This window comes from Alligator sinensis, unplaced genomic scaffold (assembly GCF_000455745.1).
Source record: "Alligator sinensis unplaced genomic scaffold, ASM45574v1 scaffold20_2, whole genome shotgun sequence".
Taxonomy (NCBI): Eukaryota; Metazoa; Chordata; order Crocodylia; family Alligatoridae; genus Alligator; species Alligator sinensis.
In genome coordinates, this window is record NW_005842012.1 from 1260131 (window position 1) to 1272506 (window position 12376).

The window sequence follows — 12376 nt, forward strand, 5'->3', positions numbered from 1 at the left end:
AGCTAACTACGCCCACTTCCTGGTACCTATCAAATGAGTTGACCTAACCCAACCTACTGTAAAAAAGAGAATTTTTCTTTCAAGGTAAAAATGCAGGTGATCTCCAAAGGGCTGCTTGGAGACCACAACAAACAGGCTAAGGAGTAGAGCTGAACAACCCGAGTACAGAAAAAAGCCAGCTGCAAAAATAATCATTAATTAGTTCTATATCTTGTGTATTTTTTACCCTGAGCCTTTCATTCCTCCCTGTAGGTTGTTTGATTATTGCAAGCTGCTCTGAGACTTTTGATAGGTTGGGATAAAAATATATCATTTGACTGTGGACGGGGAGAAGGAATGAAGAATATTTCATGAGGAAATCACTGAAACTGTAGGATTTAGTTGGTGTTGCCATGGGATTTTGCTCAGTGGTGCCATGGAGTACATGGTTTGTAACTTTGTTACCTACAGTAACAGATATTTCCCAATTTGTGCTCATTACAACACCAGTTCCATTTTATATGTCAGAGAGACAAGCAAACAACTGCAGAGGTTAATGAAAATCTTTAATGAAAACTAAGTTACTCATTTCCTCAGGCGTCCAGAGGCTGCACTTTCACATTTGTGGCAATGTTGGATTTCTTCATCAGTGTCAGCCTTCTGTGAGAAATGGCTTCTGAGCTATGGGGAATACTCAGCGTTCTCCAGAGTCTCAATGTGAAACTAAATTATTGGAGTTGGGGAATGCTCATTAAGATCGTGTTGAAGGAGGACTTTAGTCTTCTGAATATTAATCATCAGTTCCATTTTATTGTATGCTTCAGTAAAGATGTCAATGATTGCCTGAAGGTCTGCTCCCAAGTGAGCAAGCACTACAGCATCATCTGCATCCTGAAGCTCAATGATTGAGGTTGGTGTAGTCTTGGTTTTGTCTCAGAGTTGGCTGAGATTAAACATCTTACCATCTATTCGGTAGTTTAGCTCTACTCTGACTGGAAGCTTGTTGGTGGTCAGATGTGGTATTGCAGTAAGGAATATCAAGAACAGTGTTAGAGCAATGACTCAGCTTTGCTTGATTCCCAGCTAAACCTCAAAAGGTTCTGTGATAGATCCGTTATTGAAAACCACTACTTGCATACCATCATGGAGCGCACAGAGAATGGTAATGAATTTCAGTGGGCATCTGTACTTCAGAAGGATCCTCCACAGTGCTTCTCAGTTGACAGTTGAAGGTTTTGTTAGGACAAAGAAGGCCATGTAGAGAGCTCTTAAGCAAGTGGAAGGAGCTGATGCAGAAAGGTTCTTGCAGTCACTCCTGGGGTGGACAGCAAGGCAATCCCTCTGTAATGTCCATAGTCAAACTTGTCTCCTTTCTTGAAGATTGTCACAATCATGGTGTCCTTGAGGTCTTCTGAGATTTCCTCATCATTTCAAATTCTGGAGATGAGATCATGGAGCTGTGGTGTGAGCTTCTCTCCCCCTGCTTGAAGATTTTGGCAGGGGTTCCATCAGCTCCAGGTGTCTTGTCATTTTTCATGTGATTAGTGAAGGGATTCTGAGATTGTCTCTGACTGGCTGTTGCAGGATGGAGTTGAGAACTTCCTTAATAACAGTCTCGATCGAGGATTAGCGTCTTCTCGCAAGCAAACATCATAAGCATCGAAGTGATGATCATCTGACATGAGCTTTGCTGGGTTGGCCATGTCATCTGGACATCTGACTTCAGACTCCTGAAGCAAGTTTTAATCTCCCAGCTCAGTCGAGACATTTGCTTAAGAGGAGGGCAGAGAAAGTACTTCAATGACATCCTCAAGGCCAACTTGAAAAAATGCAACATTGACCAACTCATGGGAGACTGTTGCCCAGGACTGGCCCAAATGGAGAAAGAGTCTGCTGCAAGGATCTCAGTACTTTGAAACCTTATGATGACAACAGGAGACAGAAATGTGGGAGCAGCAAAAACAGTGTATTACCAACTGAATCAAGAACCTAGAGACACCCACCTCACACAGACACATGTGCCCAAGTTGCAACAGTCTATCAATCCAAGATTGGCCTTGGCAGACATGCTCGGGCCCACAGATAGGACAGTCATGGAATGCAATTATCTTTGACTATGAGAGATTGACAAAGAATATCCATATTGAGCTTACAATAGTGTCAGGCTATAGGAGTCTAACAGCTGAGAGCTGCTTTCTGAGAGTCTAACCTGACTCCTATCTAAGTAAAAGACTGTCATTGACTTGATGAGAGTCGATTTAGACCCTGACAGCAATAGTAACCATATCATTATACTAACATGTTTCTCATTCTTAATTAGACAGCTGAAAGAAGTGAGATATTATTTCTTATATTCCCATTGGCTTGTCCAGGCTTAAAGGGGACTAACAAGAGCAGTGTTGATGTGGCAGGGAACAGAAGACAGTATCAGAAAAGCAATCAATAACAAGACTAGAACTATAGATTTTTTTTTAAAACAGACTCAGTAAGATGAAACTCATCTGTTCCTCTGTTTCTTGACTGTCAGTGCTGGTGCCTACCAAAAGGAACAAGAGAATAATGATATATAAACTATAGAGAGCTAAATCACAGGTTTTCAGCAGATAATATCTCTATTATAACTGTAAAGGTTTTGTAAAATGCAGAAAGAAAGGTGGCAAGAGGTTGAGTTACTAGTGTTACAGCAATAGTATCTCTCTAATTAACAATTGGATGACTGCCAAGCTCTGCAAACATAACCACTATTTTTCCCTCAGTTATTTTATTAGTGGATATAACTGACATAACACGTATCCCTGGAACTTGGTTTAACGATCAGGAAGAAGGCCAAAATGAAAGTAGGGAAAAAATATAAAAGAGGAAATTGTAGAGGCTTGCTTGGGATAGGAAAGTATATCAAATGTTTTGTCATGCATACAGCTAAACAAAAGTGAAAGTTTAAGGTATGAGAGAGACTGGGAAGAGCTGTGTAGGCTCACGAGTTTAAATATTGTTTATTGGTGTTATTTCTGTCTCTGGAGGAAGTATTTCCTTAGCTTTGAAATGGAAATTAATTAGAATACATCACAGGCTATCCAGTCAGGAAGAAAAAATGGTTCTGTTTATATAATGTTTGGTGGATACCAAAATTCATTATTACCTTGCATATACTTTATTGTAAATTACTTGATGTGATTAAGAATACAGCCACCTGTAGCTTTTTTCACCCATTTCTGTTTCTAAGCAAAGAATAGTTACCCATGAACCCAACCTTTCTGTGATGTCTTCTTTAGGGTTGATTATCTAATCCTAAAATAAGTCATCTTACTAAGGAGAATACATATTTTCTTTTCCAACTGCCTAAGCACACTAGAATTAACAGTGGTTGATCCTAACGGGGGAGATATTCTATTAACAGTAGAGAGGCTAAGAGGAGACCAAGAGCCTCTGCTCAAGATACAAGTGCTAACTAGAAAGCCCTGAGCCTGATACAGCCTCTGTGGCCCCTCTCCAGATATCAGTGTCAGCTCTTTTAAAATCCCTAACTTGCATTTGTTCAGTATTTTTTAACATTTGTGTCCATCCACCCACTCTACCAAGCAAAGAATCTGAGGCTCTCAACAAAATATGCCACATATTGCTCCATAAACTTTAAAGGTGGTTCCAAGCACATTGCAAGAATAAATAGGATTCTTTCAGGTATAACTTTGCTCGCAAGACCTACTGGTGTATGCAATCAAAATCTAGCAGTGTTTTTTTCTGGGCATATATCTGCCTTTCAATCTATCCTACAGAGAGCAGGTTTTCAGAAATGATACAAGCTGACAATTGATGTGCAGCTTATTGACATTTAGTAAAGAAATAGTTTCCTGGCAGCTTGTCCAAATGAAGATTCCAGAGCCAGACAGTGTACTCATTGGCCCAAAGGTCAGACTGAAAACCCATTCTAAAATGTCACTGAAAGGTTATCCTAATTATAACATAGTGAGCATGATTTGATAATGTTGATACCAAGCACTAAAAAGGGAAAATACAAACTGTAAAGTATTCTTAATACAAATATCAAAAATATCTTAGGTTAATATCGTATGTAGGAGAAATTGTTCTATTTTATATCTTGAATATATCTTGAAATTATCTATATCTATCTATATCAATAAATATAGATATAGATATATATATATAGGTTTTTCCATTATTTTTCCAGCATATTTGTATGTATGTAGATGAATCATTTTTACTTTGAATCATAATCTCTCTCTCTCTCTCGCATTTCCACTTGGGAAAACCTCACAAGGGCTTGGAATAATGAACAAATTTCTGAAGGTTTTGGCAATGTGTGGGGGGGGCACCAAAAGGACCCTATGTATAACATATCAGGGCGGTGGCATGGAGTATACTGCGCAACCACATTTTTCCATCCATTTTTTCCTTTTTCCAGCCATTATTGTATCTAAGTCTTGCTGAGTGTTGAGAGGTATTCATTTGTTTTAGAAATGCCTGACTGCCCAGTCACTTTCATACTTTAAGTCTTGTTATAAATGCTTGCTTTCTTTGCTAGCCTCCAGCACACTGTACCAAAGAAGCAGTTTCCGTGGTCTAAATTTAGAGCACTATAAAAATAAAATGGACTGCACTGATTGCATGGTAATTCACTGCCTATCTATGGGCCCAATGGAAGCACGGGCTTAGCTGCTGAAGATTGCCTTGCCTTGGGGAAGCAATACATGGGATTGTGCCTCCAGCTATTTCTCAGTGTGCGTGTGGTTGGACAGACAAGATAACTTGCCTCCCTTTGTTTTTGCACTGCCCCATTGGTTAGAAAGAGGGGACCTCTTATGTACCCCACATCTGTAAGGTGCCTTTTACTTTCTAGGGTTACACAGGGGAGTATTACTGCGCCCCTCTAAGGACAGGAGTGAAAACTGTGGTGGGCCTTTCTGAAATGTGCAAGAAGAGAGGATCCTCTTTCTATTATCTCCCTTGAATATCCCCACTGGGGCCACCTGCAGTATTGCCTACTATTCTTCCCTTCATACAAATTTCTTATCACAGCTTTCTTAAAGATCACATCATGTCTATCCACCCCCACAGAGATTGGAAGGTTATAGAAATGAAGTAGTGGCAGTGCTCTTCAGCTACTCAGTCTGAAGAAAAATTGATTGCATTGCAACCCTTCCAGAACAAAGGAGGACTCCTGAAGGAAGGGTGAGTTTGAATGAGAGGCACTCAGTCTTTGCAGGGAAGGTTGCATTGGTCTGGAGCCTGTTGTGTTTACTCTTTAAGGAAAAACAATGGTGTATTTTGAAATTCATGCAAAGCCTTTCTTATAGTTTCATAGATGTTAGGGTCAGAAGGGACCTATTAGGAATGAGTGCTAGGGTCAGACGATGCCAGCCAGATGTCTGTCCAATCTCCTTTTAAATACCTCCAGGGAAGGGGACAGCACCACCTCCCTTAGAAGCTTATTCCATATTTTGGCAACTCTCGCTGTAAAGAATTTTTTCCTGATGCCCAATTTGAATTTGCTTTCTTCCAGTTTGTGGCCCTTATTTCATTATTACACTGACAGGCGCCCTGCTAAACATTGTATCCCCTATTTTTTGCTGCCCCCCCCCGCTTCCCGCATGAGTTTGTAGGCAGCCACAAGAATGCCTCTCAGCCTCCTCTTGCGGAGCCTGAAGAGGTTCAGGTCTCCCAATCAGTCCACATAGGGGGTTTTCAGTAGGCCTTTAACCGGACGAGTGGCCCTCCTCTGAACCCTCTTCAGGCCATCCACATCGCTCTTGAAGTGCGGTGCCCAAAACTGGATGCAGTACCCCAGCTGCGGCCTGACCAGTGCTGCACAGAGGGGAAGTATCACCTCCCTAGACTTGTCCATGATGCACCTACTTAGGCAAGAAAGGGTGTGGTTAGTTTAATTATTACCTCATCACACTGATGACCCATGTTCATTTTGGAGTCGACTACGACTCCGAGATCCCTTTCCACAGTTGTGCTACTTAGAGTGGTACCTCCCTGGCTATAGGAGTGTTGATGAGTCTTCCTCCCCAGGTGCAACACATGACACTTATCCTTGTTAAACTGCATCCTATTCTGTTCAGCCCAGTTTCCCAGTCTGTCCAAATCCGCCTGGATTCACACCCTGCCGTCTAGTTTGTGTACCTCTCCCTATAGTTGGTGTCATTGGCAAACTTGGACAGGGTGCTTTCTACTCCCTCATCCAACTCACTTATGAAGATATTGAATAGTACCAGTCCCAGGACAGAGCCTTGGGGAACTCCGCTGTCTATGTTTCTCCAGGTAGAAACCGACCCATCCACCACCGCTCTCTGGGTGCATCCCATAAGCCAATTTTCTACCCACTGAACTGTGTAATAACCTACATTGCAACTGTTTAGTTTATTTATAAGAATTGGGTGTGACACTGTGTCAAAGGCCTTTTTAAAATCTAAGTAAATAACATCTACCTCTATTCTTTCATCCAACCATTTTGTGACCCGGTCGTAAAATGAAACCAGGTTAGTCAGGCAGGATCTGCCTGCTATGAACCCATGCTGATTGCCCCTTAGCATCATTTTACCTGATGGTCCCCCACAAATGTGATCCTTAACAATTTTTTCAAAGTTCTTGCAAGGACAGAGGTGAGACTAACTGGCCTGTAGTTACCTGGTTCCTCCTTCCTCCCCTTCTTGAAAATAGGAACCACATTGGCCCTTTTCCAATCCTCCAGGACCTGCCCTGAGCACCACGAGTGCTCGAACAGTTGTGCCAGTGGTTCCGCTGTGACTCCAGCTAATTCCCTAAGTACCCTCGGATGAAGATCATCAGGACCTGTTGCCTTAAATACATTCAACCCCTCCAGGTGCCCTTTTACTAGGTCAGCATGAACAGTTGGTGGGTTGGTATCTATACTAGGCTTATTTAAGGTCCCAATGGGATGCGTATTTGTATTTGTGTCCAGGAACATGGATGCAAAGAAATCATTTAGAAGCTCTGCTTTGGCCATTCTATCTGTTACCAGTTGCCCTAGTTCTTCCTGAAGGGGCCCTAAATTACCCTGCACCTTCTTTTTGCTTCCTATGTACTTAAAGAATGACTTTTTGTTATCCTTAACTTTTGCTACTAGCCTAAGCTCCATTTCGTGTGCCCTAGCATGTTAATAAGGCTAGGAAGGGCACAACTAAGTGTCCCAGGGGCATGGTGAAGCTGGATTGGCTCACTCAGAGAACCCTGGGGGCAGCCCCCCTTTCACACTAAAAGTAACTACATCAAGGCATGGCAGATGAAAAAAAAGGGAGGGTACCCCAGGGAGCCAGAGTGGAGGGCAGGACTCAAAGGGCCACCAGAGGTGTCATGGCTGCCCTCAGAGAACAGGGCATGTTCCAATGCTAATATTACTTTTATTTTTCTCCTATAATTTGGTCATATTTTCTCTCATACTTTCCTTGTTATAATTATGCATCTATTAAAATTCCTCTTTGTTACACAGAGATTCTCTCTACTTCAAGAAGTCATGCTAATATATTCTGTTTACTTAGAATAGATCTATTAGACTAAGCATGTTAATGTAATTCTATCTTAGCAAAGCAATGAAAAGGTCTTGTTGGGGGATATATCAGATATTAAACTGATATTAATATCTACAGTAAATTAAAGTTTCTGACAATGCTTGGGCTATTAGATTATCTAGTCCATCACTGTCTATGAAGGATTCCTTCCCTACAGCACACAGGATTGCTCACTAAATTCAGGGGTAAGTGTTCACAAGCTGTTTTATGTCATTCTTATGCAAGTGTCAGCATTTGATAAGCACATTGTGCAAACTAAATATATAGAAATCAATGAAAGATGACTGCTTTCCTATGTTCATGAGCTCTTTATGAACTCTACAGGCCAAACTCTGCTTTCATTTGCAGTATGAAAGCACAGTATTTTCTCTCGTTCAGGAGCAAGTATCTTAATTTAATCTGGTATTCAAATTTTAAGAAGTCTTAATATTAAAAGTGAACCATTTCATTTCCAGATGTGAGTACCAGGTTCTTATTTCCAATATACCTATTGTATATAGAATAATTTTGACTTTAGTCCAGTCCTGCCTCTCTCTAGTGGTGCTAGATATGCTAGATAATGGGAATGGTGAAGGTGTAACTAAAGTAGCCTAGGTCACTAGAGAATTCACCAAGTAACAGTGAATACTCAGGCAGTTGGTTAAGCTGGTTTTACAGCTCCTTTGTGCCACCAGGATGGAGCAAGATAACAGAATCATATCACAGGACCCAACCCAAAATCTTTATTAAAATGTCTTCATTTTTAAATAATGGTCAGAGTGTTAGTTTATGCTTTAAGGACATAAGTGATGCAACTGACAGAGATTAGTTTCACAGTCACTTCCTGAACATTTACGGAAGCATTGAAAGCATCAGTGTTCTGTCTCCGGACAAAACTCATTCTAATCACCATAAATTCAGACTGCATAGCCGTGTGAAGACAGCCATTAGGGTGACACCTTCATTAAATAATCTACTCACCTTTCATATATATATACTTCTGTATGCCTTCCTCCCAGTTCATACATGTCTGCTTACTCTCATATTGTACTCTAACAGTTTCAAAGAGAGACCCTGGCAAAGGGGAAATTTTCAGTTTATCACATGGGTAATAGAGTTCACACTATAACTTAAATGCTGCTTTTGAGAGTAGCTGAGAGTGGTGAAAGCAAAATCAAACCAATTAATTACTGAACAGTAGTCTGGGATTTCTTTACTTAAGGGTAACATTCTCACAAACATCTTAGTGACTCAGCAGCCTAAATCCTATTTTCAAAAATGATTCAGATGGAGATCTTTAAACCTAGGTAGGTGTTGACCCACTTAGTGCTAGGTCAACCCCTATCTGGGCTGCAGCCTATAAGGATTTCTAATACCTAGTGCAATGCCAGTGAGAGAGTAGTAATACTTCTCTCCCTCTCCTCTCAACACTCTATCTCATCCACTAGGCAAGATATCCCCTGCTCCCAGACTCTGGAGATGCAGCCAACCAACAGAGAGATTGATAAGTCAGTTTTCCTGCCAGCTATGTAGTCTGTATATGTGATCAGTCTAGAAAAGTTGAACAGACAGAAAGAAGGGAGCAGCTGTTCTCCTTGCAGTTTGAGTTCATGCTACCCTCCACCACCAACCACCTCAACATCTCTTCAAGAACCACCAAAGACAACCTTTGGGGAAATCATTCTCAGTAACTTGCCACATGCACAAAATAGTTCATAAAGTTACCTAGTTGGAGTGATACTTTGGATCTGTCCCTTGGATGCACAAAGATTCTTACTTACTGGAGCAGATACTGGAGATGTGGAGGACAAAGAAAAGCTCTCCTACTACTGTCAAATTGAGCCAGTAGCATTCAGTGCTCTAAACTCATCCTCACTTCATCTCCACTTCTCCTGTCCTGCTGCCACAGGCATGCACTTATATCCACACTCATCTGCCCTTGATAAAGATGGACTGGGTCCCAGCACAGAACTGCTCATCCAAATGCTGTATGCCTGCACTGTTAATATCTGGCTCTGGACATCTGGAGCACCCCAATGAGTCTCGGCCTCCCAAGGATAGCTCTCAGTCAACCTGATGCCAAGCAGTATTAGTTCTCAATGCAGCTCTCTGGCTCAGTAGCCTGAAACTCTTTGTGAATTCAGTTTAAAACAGCATTCTTTTTTCCCAAAAGTTATTTTGGCAAGAGACCAGCTGCAATTCTGGGCATACAGCCAAGTATGTTCATCCTTGACTGAGAAATGAGACAGTTCTTTTGCATTCAACACAATACTGAGGCATAGAGATGGGCACCTAACTTTGGCATGGAGATTACTGTCACATGATCATTCGTCCCTTTAAGGAGTTCTGGGACAATCCACCTGTGACTAATTGGGTTCTTCCCAATGGAGACACTAGGGCCTTATAGGCTAGGAAAAGAAGTTACACATAAACTGATTTAAGTGATCTGAAACTGATTTAAACCTGTAACAGTACAGAAGTTCAAAATGGCTGAAACTGGTTTAAGATAAACCTGGTTGAATGTAGTATCAGACTTAACTGAGTGAGGTCAAACCAGTTTATGGAACTTCTGTCCCAGACCCCTTCCTGGTTCAAGTTAAATCAGTCTCCCAGCATCCCAGCGCACTTTTCAGCCCTTGGCTGGGCTGGGCTGGGCTGGGCTGTCTGCTCCAGAGAGCAGGGTTGGCTCTGCCCCACTGCTCCCTAGCTGGAGCAGTGAGAGCTGGCTCACTGACCTCCTCTCTCCCCCAGGCAAACCCCAGCTGGGATCTGGGGCCAGAGAGGGGAATTAAACTCACCTTCCCCTGAGTACAAAACTGGTTTACTTAATGTTCATTGCAACTGTGGAATACACATCCCAGAGGCACCTGGAAGCAGGAAGAGGAAGTGATGAGCAACCCTGCAGAGTCCTGCTGCTATGAGTGTGGATTGCAAATCCCAGAGACCTTGGGGGTAGGGGGTAGGCAGCAGGCAGAGGAAGCAAACACATAGCCCATGCTGGCTATGTGCCAGAGAGCTGTGTTCTATTATTCCACGGTTTCTGGCTTGACCCACTGAAGGCATATGGCTGCATTTCCTGAATCACAAGTGAATATCTGCTTAGACTAACCTACAAAGGCTGAATCAATTCAGCCTCAGGTTTTTTGACTGTCTGTACTTAGCCATAAAGAACATTTGGCCCTTAGAGAAGCCACTGGGCACTCGGATAAGGGGAAAACTGTAAAGGTGACAGGAGGGTGATTGCAGAAATGTTGTGGTAAGCCTAGATGGCAACAGTTGACAGCAAGGAGCTTCAGGAAGTGTAGCTCTACATGTATAAAAGACTGGAGAGACTGAGTAGAGTTGAGGAGAGAGGAAAATTTGTGAAAGATAAATTACTGTGGGGGAGCTCTTCTGAGGTTTTGTGCTTGGGTTTTCTTTGACACTTTGGAAAAGAGTTTTTTTGGGGGGTGGATGTTGTTTGCATTTTATTTTCTTGTTCTTTGTGTTTGTTTGTTTTTTGTTTAAATGGTTTGACAAGCAAGCCTGTGGCAGGTTGAAAAATCAAGCTTAATGGAGAGAAATGAAGGCAGTAGCTGTCCTGAAGCCAGGCCGGGTAGGTGGGACTGCTACCCCACACTTGTTTTGATATGGGGAAGTTAGGGCTTGTCTCCATGCCGTGCTGTGCACAACACAGTGCTCTGCAGAGGTAGCTGTGAATTTACCAGCGTAATATTAAAGTCTACATAACACCTAGTACTGCTGTGCAGATCCATGAGGGAGCTCCTTCACTGAAGCAGTATCACCACTTTAGTATGGTGCTGTATCCAGGACTTGCTAGTCCATTCTCTGAGCAGGATCAGTTAGCCTGGGCATGTTGTGCTAATGCTCTGGCAATGGAGCCAGCATGTGCAGTTCCTTTGGGTATCTTTGCATGGTACTGCCTTGTGCTGTAGAGACAACATAAGTCCTGCTCTTGACAGACATCTATAACACTGTCAGAATAGGACATTGTGTCATCCAGATGCCCAGATGCCAGTAGCACAAGCCTGTTATCAGCAAGTGTTTGGGTGGAACAAATGATGAACTGATGTCATGAGTTCATTAACCTGGTGCTAAACTTAGTGCCTTTAAATGTCTGAGATTGCCAGCTGTGTCTCAGAACAACCATTTCATCTGGGTCTGAAAGCAACAGATCAACCAAGTGGAATCCAGCTTGTCAGCAAACAGATGTCTTCTAAGGATAAGATGGAACAGATTAACCTGTTCATGGCTGAACATAACCAGACCCCATCCAAACTCTGTTAGTCTAAGAACTATTTGCACCTGACCAGGACAGGTAATTGGAGGAGTCTGGGGATGGAATAAATGTGCACACAAAAGAAATGGTGGATTCTCTGGGAGCAGGCCAATGAGGCCCTGCATAATGTTGTGCTGGGTGGGGGAAACTCCTAACTCTGGTTGTCTTCATTTTGGCGTGTTCAGTAATGGGAATATAGGTTCAGAATTCTGTGGTGTGGAAAAATGCATACAGTAAGCTAGTCCTGATGGGCACTGAGGGTGGAAGCATCCCCAAAGATTGTCCTGCACTGCAGGTAATTATGGCTGCTCACCTGTATGGATGTGCCACAGGATCAGTAGAAAATCCAGCCCCTCTTCAAAATCCAACAAATATCCCAACACCCATCTCCACAGCAGGAGAGGAGTGTAGCAGTAGGAATCCTGTTTACCAGGGTAGTTTCTGAACACTAGGTTCCCATTGTGCCAGGCACTCTACAGAGTAGAAGATAGATGCTATCCCAAAGAACTTGTCATCTTAACAGAGAGGACAGATATAGGGTGGTGGAAAGGGTAAAGAGAATTTGAGGGAAGGAGAGGGTTGGAATAAG